Raw genomic sequence first — 8,333 nt, 5'->3', positions numbered from 1 at the left:
GAGCTGGCCCTCAAGGCAAGAATACAATTAAAATCTAACTCTGCTGCTGGCCTGCAACCCACCAAGGCACTCAAAGGCACCTCAGGGCTCTGTTTCCCAACATAGTTCAGCTTGTGCGGGATAAGGTAGTGATGACTGAAATAATTTGTGTTTTCTTTGGCTTTTGACCACTGAATAAAAACATACTTTGGCCATTCATCTCTACCAGTTGCTGCAATGAAGGTGCTGCTAATATCATTAGCAGTCACGCACACAAATATTCACTTCTTTAAATGTGAAATGGGGACTCCTCACTGCATTGTGGGGCAGCATTTTTTTCACAGAACAGCTCTAGTACCTAATACTCAAAACCTTCAAAGAGGGTTCATGGTGCCTGCAGCCAGAACTGTGTCTGATTGACGAAGGGTTCCTATAAACCACAACTAATAGGGTCCCTAAGGAGGCTAAACCACAAGGAGTATGGATGACATATACAATCCCTCTCTTGAGGTGGAATAATCAGGAGTTTTGTGGAGTTTCCTGCATGCCTTCGTATATCAGTCCTCCAAATAGGAAGGACCTAATGCCATATCTGCCTGCACCATTCTGGGAAATAATCTACAGTATTAGCTGTAACACTCCTGTGTAACAAAATCAGAGGATATATTTCTACCTTTATCTTGGATTTATCCCAGTGTAATTTGCTGTTTTCCATGTACAAAAAAAAGTCAGAAAGTGAGAAAAGACTTGGGCCTGTGTGTTACAGAAGAGTCAAGTCTTGGAGTAAGCTCTTTGAAGATATCCCACTGCAAGTCATATTCTTGTGCAGAAAGGCTTTCTTTTTCCTGAATTTACCCCAATATTGATATAGTTTTGAAAACAATCTTTTTCAAAGTAAACAATAAAGGAGAAGCAGACCAGGAAGTACATGGGAATTGCCATATCAAACATATTTGCCTAGCAACTGTCAGAGAATATTAAAACAGATGTTTTAACAGGAAGATCTTCATCAATTGTAGTTTTTGCAAACATGCACTCAGGAATGGCTTTGAGATAAGTGGCACATCCTAGTAACCAACCTTTTAAATGAAATCAAAATTAAATGTACATGTGCAATGTAGCAAAGAGAGATCTGTGGCTTTCTTCCCCATAGAGGCATTTTTTTTTTATTGTTGGAGACTTCTTAAAGAAGGCTTCGGTATGTCTGGATGTTAATTGTTGAGTTGTCTAGACGGTGATGATATTATTACCAAGTTATGTGCAGATACTCACTTTGTCACTGTTTCCAGTGCTGCCTACACATATTGCTTCACTGAGTACTGTTGACATGTGCAAAAGCTCCCTAGATATTTATTTTTCTCATTTAGACAGAGATACTGCATGTTTCTGAAAACCATTATGCACTGAACCGTTTCTAATGTTTGAAATGTCTTGTGGGTTAGAACTGAGGAATAATAAAGGGGATAAAAGGCACTGCAAGCAGAGTTTGATGGTCTCGCTCCTGATAGAAACCAAAGAACCTGGGTAGAGAATGGGGATATGTGAACATCTTCCAGATGTATAAAACAATGCTCTCTGCCCCAAATCTGAAATTAAGCATTACTTGTTCCCATGGCTTCTCTTCCATAGGATCTATATGCATCTGGAAAAAAAAAGAAAAGAAAGAAAAAAGAAAGAAAAAAAAAGCTCAAACAAAAACCTTCTGAGACTTTAAGAAAGTTTGGTATATGGTACTCATGTGGCCATCTAGGGTAGTTTACTGAGGTAAAAATCATGACTTGCTGGAGTCGTACTACCATGCACAAATGCGTCCTCAAGCAAGCTGATCAAGTCACCAAGTAAGCAGGGCACCTTGAACAGGAAGTGCAGGCTTCCCACATCAAGTATGTGCCTCCTCTCATGCTCTTTGTCCATCACATTTTAATGCACCTATAGCACGTGACTTAGCCTCCTGTCTCTCGGGCTCGTTGTTGGACATAACAAAGCTGCAGCCACAAATTGAGGATCCAGCAATAAATGCACTCACTTGACAAAAGGGTGCTTCAGTTCTATTCCCAAACTATTTATACACTGTACATCCTTACTGCAAGAACTGAACTCCAGGCTCACCCTTGACAAAGTAGTGGCCTAATCATCAGGAACCATTAAACTTCTTGCTATCTCTTCTTGACTCAACAAATCCCAACATTTGTTTTTGTTTTACAGGACATCATTTTGCAGAAGAAATCTCTTCATCCAGAGAGCCAGGACATACCTACAGGATGGCAGTATGGGAATGTAAATACACTGACCTCTGTGGGTCCCAGTCTTACTCACTCTGGTCTTTGAAGCATCATTCTGGGAGTCAAATCTATAATGCTGAGCTCTTCTCTGTATGTTGAACATATTTTATACTTTGTTTTAGTGTCTGTGCCAGCATTATGGTGTATGTGTGCTCTCACAGAATGACAGAATCACTGAGGCTGGCTAGGAGACTGTCTAGTGCAACCCTTCTGTTAAAGAACGTCACTTAGGGCCTAGGACCTTGCTCTTCTGAACATCCACATGGATGGAGATGTTTCTTTTGGCATGTAGTTCCAGTGTTTGATTATATTTACAGTTTAAAAAAGAGGTTAACATAAAATATAGGGCATTTCATCCTGCTTCTGTTGCCTCTTGTCTTATCACTAGGCACCAGTGAAAAGAACTCTTTTATGTCTTCTTATACATTTCTTTCAAATATACAGGTAAAATCCCCCAAGTATTCTCTACTAAAGGCTGAACAGCCTCTCCTTTTATGTTGGATGCTCCAGTCCCTTAAGCACATTTATAGCCTTTCACTGGTCTCTCTCCAGTATGTCCACGTTGCTCTTGAACTGGAGAGCTCAGAGCTGGACCTCGTACTCCAGCTGTGATCTTACCAGAGCTGAGCAGAGAGAAAAGATCACCTTTGTCAGCCTGCTGGCAACAATGTCTTGGACAAGAAATGCTCACAAATGCTTGCTTGTACTCGGTGTCTGCCAGGGCTGTCAGCTCTGTTTCTGCAAAGCTGCTTTCCAGCTGGTTGGCCCCCAGCACTTACTGGTACATGGAGTTATTTATCCGTGGGTGCAAGAGCTTGCATTTTCTGTTGCTGAACTTCTTCAAGTTCCTGTCACACATTTGCTGAGGTCCAGTTTGTCCAGGTCTCTCTGAAAGACAGCACAACCATATGGCAATATAACCATATTAGTCACTCTTCCCAGTTTTATATTCATCTGTAAACTTGAGGGTGCACTCTGCCCCATCCTTCAGATCATTAATGGAGAGTTTAAGCAGTGTTTTTCCCAATATTCTACCCTGGGCTACAGCACTAGTGACTGACTTAATGCTGGACTCCATGCCACTGATCACAACCACTTGAGGCTAGTTACTCAGCCAGCTTTTTGACCATCTCACTGTCCATTACCTAGGCCATATTTATCATTTTACCTATGAGGATGTCACTGGACACAGTTCTAAAAGCCCTGCCAAGGTTGAATTAAATTATGTACACTGTCATGTTCCCATCCAACAGGCTATTCATATCATCATGGAAGGCTGCCAGGTTAGTCAAGCATCCATCCCCTGTGTGAATATATGTTGACAATAACCAATCACCTTCTTGTCATCATTTAGAAATGTCTTTCAGTCTGCAGCCAGTGCCTACACTTCTCTGGGTCTTCCTATTTGGCCTGTTTGAAGACAGAAGTGAAAATTTCTACAGCAATTATGCTCTAACACTTCTGTACTGGCTTTTAATTTTACCTGGAAAGAGTACCTTATGGACTGATCTGGGGAGATCCAAACTGAAGGTCTAGGGGATAAAGCCCAGGGGAACACTGTGCAAAGCAGTCTCCACACATCCTATGAGTCCTTTTATCCATACCACTTGATTGACATCAAGAAGGAAAAAAAAGCTGTTTGTCAAAGAAAAATCTCTATGAACTGACATAAAGAATAAATTGAACACATTAATTGCAGAATATATCTACAAGTCATGTACAAGCTTGTAGAACAATGTGATTAGAGTGACTTAGAATTCAGGTCCTTTATATCTCAGTTTCTCTGTTACAAAAAGTGAGCATCTCATCAACACCTAGAGAGTGCTGGAAAGATCCATGTTCTGAAGATTGGGAGGAACTCAGGTTTTAGGAGCACAGGAATAGTATTGCTGATGCAAGAGTATAGGCAACTTCAGTAACAGTGTCAAGTCCAACAGCTTTGACTGTAATGATTTATCCAAACTTCCCTATGATAAGTCATGCTACAAATGTAGCAAGACTTCTTTCACTGATTTCAACATGCACTCTAAGCCCTTGCTTACTTTTCAGACAACTGTGCTACCAATAAGAAGAGCTTGTTACAAAACAACAGATATGAACTACAGCCTGCTGCCAGAATGTATAAGTTGGCCAGGAAAAATGAACTTACATGTTCTATACAGCGCCTTAGCTACATGTCACTCACTGGAAAAAGCTTAGGGGTTCACATAGCGATAATTTATTTAAAGTAGTGTAGTAAATGTCTTCTTTTTCAGATATATTGCCTACACAGACATCACAGAAGGAGCCAGAAAAGACAGCTTCCCTTCAGGCCATTTCTGTATATGACAGCGTTTCAGAGTCTACTGGATGTTTTGCTGCTTTACTTACTTTGTCTGTCAAACTTCACATTGACTGGATATGAGGATATCTTTCAAATAAAAGTCCTGATATAGAAGGTGTATTTCTTTATAAAACAATAAGAATGGAATAAAGGTAGAAAGAAGAGGATATATGTGGTTCTGTATCTTTTTCTACATAGATTTCCCTGAACTGTGAATGTTTTTAATACAGTTTAATCAGATATCTGTCAGGAATTGGTTAAGCATCATGCTGTGACAGGAAAAGTCCAAGTGACCACTTCAATCCCAATGACTTCCTGAGATCCCAGCTCTACCTTCTCCTGAGTAAACTGGTCAGAACACAATCTGGCAGGGGCTATCACCAAACATCTGTTGAGAACAGTAATTCTGCAAATCTTCTCAGGCAAAGGTTCCACTTAATTTCATGTGCACAGCTCTTGATCTTCAATGTAATCTGGGCTTCTAAAGTGCAATGACAATCTTACACTGAGTATGTAGATTCTCTTAAAGGGGAGACTTTGCCAGTGACTCAGAAAATCTCAGATTTTCAGTCAGTGAACTACCAAGCAAACATACTAAGGCAGTATTTCCAGAAATGTCTATCAAATTACCTTTACTCTTTCACTCTACCCTCTCAAGTTGCTCCATATAGAGTTGGGCTGTGGATGCAGAGTGGTACCACTGGGTCATGTCTGATTGGTTCTTGATTCTTTGAGTATGTTCAAGAAGGAGTGGGAGAAACACTGCACTCAAGTACAAGGCAACAGTACCTGTAGCTTCACCACCTTCTCTTGCAGTCTGACTTTCCATTGCTTTGTTCATTTGGTGGTCATCATGTATGTGCAGGAGAAGGGCTGAGTGAGGAAGGCTGGAGATGGCTACACATCTAGTGCTCAAAGTAGGACCTGCATAATCGACTGCATAATCTGGGTTGCAAAGGTGGGACTGTGGGCTTTGACTCTTGCTGGATACAGCTAACAAAAGCACTGCAGAGGCTTAGCAGGCAGCTGCTTGTCATCTAAAGGTACAGCAGCAGTGTACCTGCTTAGAGGTGAAATTTGGCAGTCACTTTTTGCTGCAGAGACAGCGTGCACATTACTAGTTTGACTAGCAGGCAGCAATGCATTAAAGTTGCCTTCACTGAAGTTTTTGCAGTTTACACTGGTGAACAGTTGTACTGGTGAAATGAAGGAGCCCAGCATCCTTGCTAGCAGCAATGGCATCACAATACAGGAGATAAATAATTTGTAATGAGAATTATTTATAGCTCTAAATATACCAGTGGCAAAGATGTGCTGAACATGAATATGAATTTTTACTTTTCAAAATGGAATTATACTTGAAGGATTCGGAAGGATGGCAATCTCCCAGGGAAATAACACAAGTTAAGCTTTCATGTTTGCTCAGTTAGCTGATCTAAATATACAGAAAATGACCATCAGTCTTTTTTTTTTTTTCCAAAAAAGGCAGAAATTGATACTCTGTGAGTGGTGAAGTGACAACCTTTTGTTTTGCAGAATGCCCCCACAAGAGCATTAAGTCATATCCTTCTCAACAAGAGAGACCTTGAAATTGCGGTTGCAAAACTGAATCATAAGCTCTACTTTGCTAAAATACTCCCTATTCTTATGTGGGATTTTTCTACTTATTTTCATTTCCCCTTTTCCCTTGCTATTTCCTTCCCTATGCCAAACATGCAAAGGTTGTTATCTGATACTGGAGGAATACAGCCCTATGTCCATGCTATTTCTAACACTGCGCTGAGAGCACGCAGTGTATGTGATGGAAGCAGAAAGAGGCAATGACACTCACATCTCCCTCCCCAGCTTAGATGAAAGTCACTTCTGAAGCTGAATGAAACTGATAGTGAGATGGCAGGAGTTGGAACTAGCCTACTAGTCATTAATTTTTGTCTGCACTGTATTGGTTATAAATTACATCACCCCTGCAAGAAAGCACATGAAATACAGACCAGAGTCTGTGCAGTCTGGTGGTGTGGGGCTTGAAATCTGTTTTCTGGCTGGGTTGCTGGTGCTGGAGGAGTCTCACCTTTCCCTTACACCCTTTCCCTGCCTGCACGTCACCTTACCAGTTCTGTGTAATAGTATGGGGGAATCCCAAGTGTTAGCTCAGCCGACCAGCGCAAAGAGTGCCCAAGAGAACCTGTGCATCTCTATCTGCCTGCGTATCTGTTTTTCTTTTATGTCATATGATGGTACCTCAAACAGGTAGCTACATATTCATTCACGTGGGATCCTTAATACCTCACTTATGCACTACTTAAAGGGACCTTATAATCAGGAGGGAGATAAACTTTTTTCATAGGTCAAGGTGGAATGGTTTAAAATTAAAAGAGGGAAGATTTAGGTTAGATGTTAGGAGAAAATTCTTTACGCAGAAGATTTTGAGGCCTTGAACAGTCTGCCCAGAAAGGCTGTGGGTGTCCTATCCCTGGAGGAGTTCAAGGCCAGGTTGGATGGGGACCTGGGCAGCCTGAGCTGCTGGGGGGCAGCCCTGCCTATGGATAGGAACTAGATGATATTTAAGGTCCCTTCCAATCCAAGCCATTCCATGATTTCATGATCCTATGATTCTACTGAACAAGAGGTTATGGTGCTCCTTGGTGGGTGTTTTACACTGAGTGGAGTCCTGCAGCCTACTGACTTCCTTGCTGTGGGAACTGTCTGTTCACATTGTTTCCTTTTCCTGTAGGATCCATGGGAATAACAAAATTAAAGAAATGGGTTGTGTACTCACACGCCAAAACATTAGGTAATGCAATACAATTCTTGCCTCATCCATGGTTCACCCATCCATTCTCCCATGCAGCAGCCTTTTATGGGAAGTGTCCCCTAGACCTCAATGGGAAGGCACCAGAAGGACTGAAGGATACTCAGCTCCACTGAGACTCCACCATCACCCCTTGAAAAGATTTACATCAAAGGTACTACACTTGTCCCAATAAGCCTTAGCAGTCAAGTGCAGCAAGCTGGAGGGAGGCGTTCAGACAACAACAACAACAAAAAAAGGCGTCTGTAAATTCTTGTTCCCTTTTTATACTTTGTAGTCATATTTTTTTCTTTCATTTTTACAGCTCTCCAGGTGAATGTACTATAATGCTAAATCTCTTGTAATTACATCAAGGCCAACAGGAAAATATCAGAATATTATAGAAAGAAAAGTAGAAACATTCATCTTCAAGAATCTCATTTTTAATAAAGTATGGAATCTACCTAAGAAAAGTCAGAACTGCTTTTAATTTGGAAATAAGTATGGTTATAAAATTGTCTAAGTAAGACTTTGAAAATTGGGCCTGTATGTCTCAATTGCAGTGTGGTAGCCTTGAAAGCAAGATACAAGTATTTCTTCACTATGAAGTAAGGAAAGCTTTGTACTAGGAAACTTGCTGCTATTTTTTTGTTGTTGTTGTTGTTTGGAAGCAACAGAATCTTGAAGTCAAAGGTAAATTTTCTTGTAAATTCAGTCAGGTCAGTACTCTTACTGATGTCTGCTCTTTTTGCATTAAGGTAGGTTGGCTAGGAAAGAGAGCATTTGAATATGAAGGATAGTTTCCAAATGTGTTAAGAATAGTTATATCAACAGCACTGCTGGCTAGTGTTAAAATCTTGTGGTTAAGAGCTATTGGATGGTTTGTGACTATTTTGTCCCTCCCATGTGCCATGTTTGTAAAGGTATTCCCATCTCATAATTCTTTTTTTACTGTGGTTTA

Source organism: Cyrtonyx montezumae, unplaced genomic scaffold (genome assembly GCF_038088225.1).
Source record: "Cyrtonyx montezumae isolate F1298 unplaced genomic scaffold, pur_monq_1.0 scaffold_3, whole genome shotgun sequence".
Classification (NCBI taxonomy): Eukaryota; Metazoa; Chordata; class Aves; order Galliformes; family Odontophoridae; genus Cyrtonyx; species Cyrtonyx montezumae.
This window is presented reverse-complemented; position numbering follows the sequence as displayed.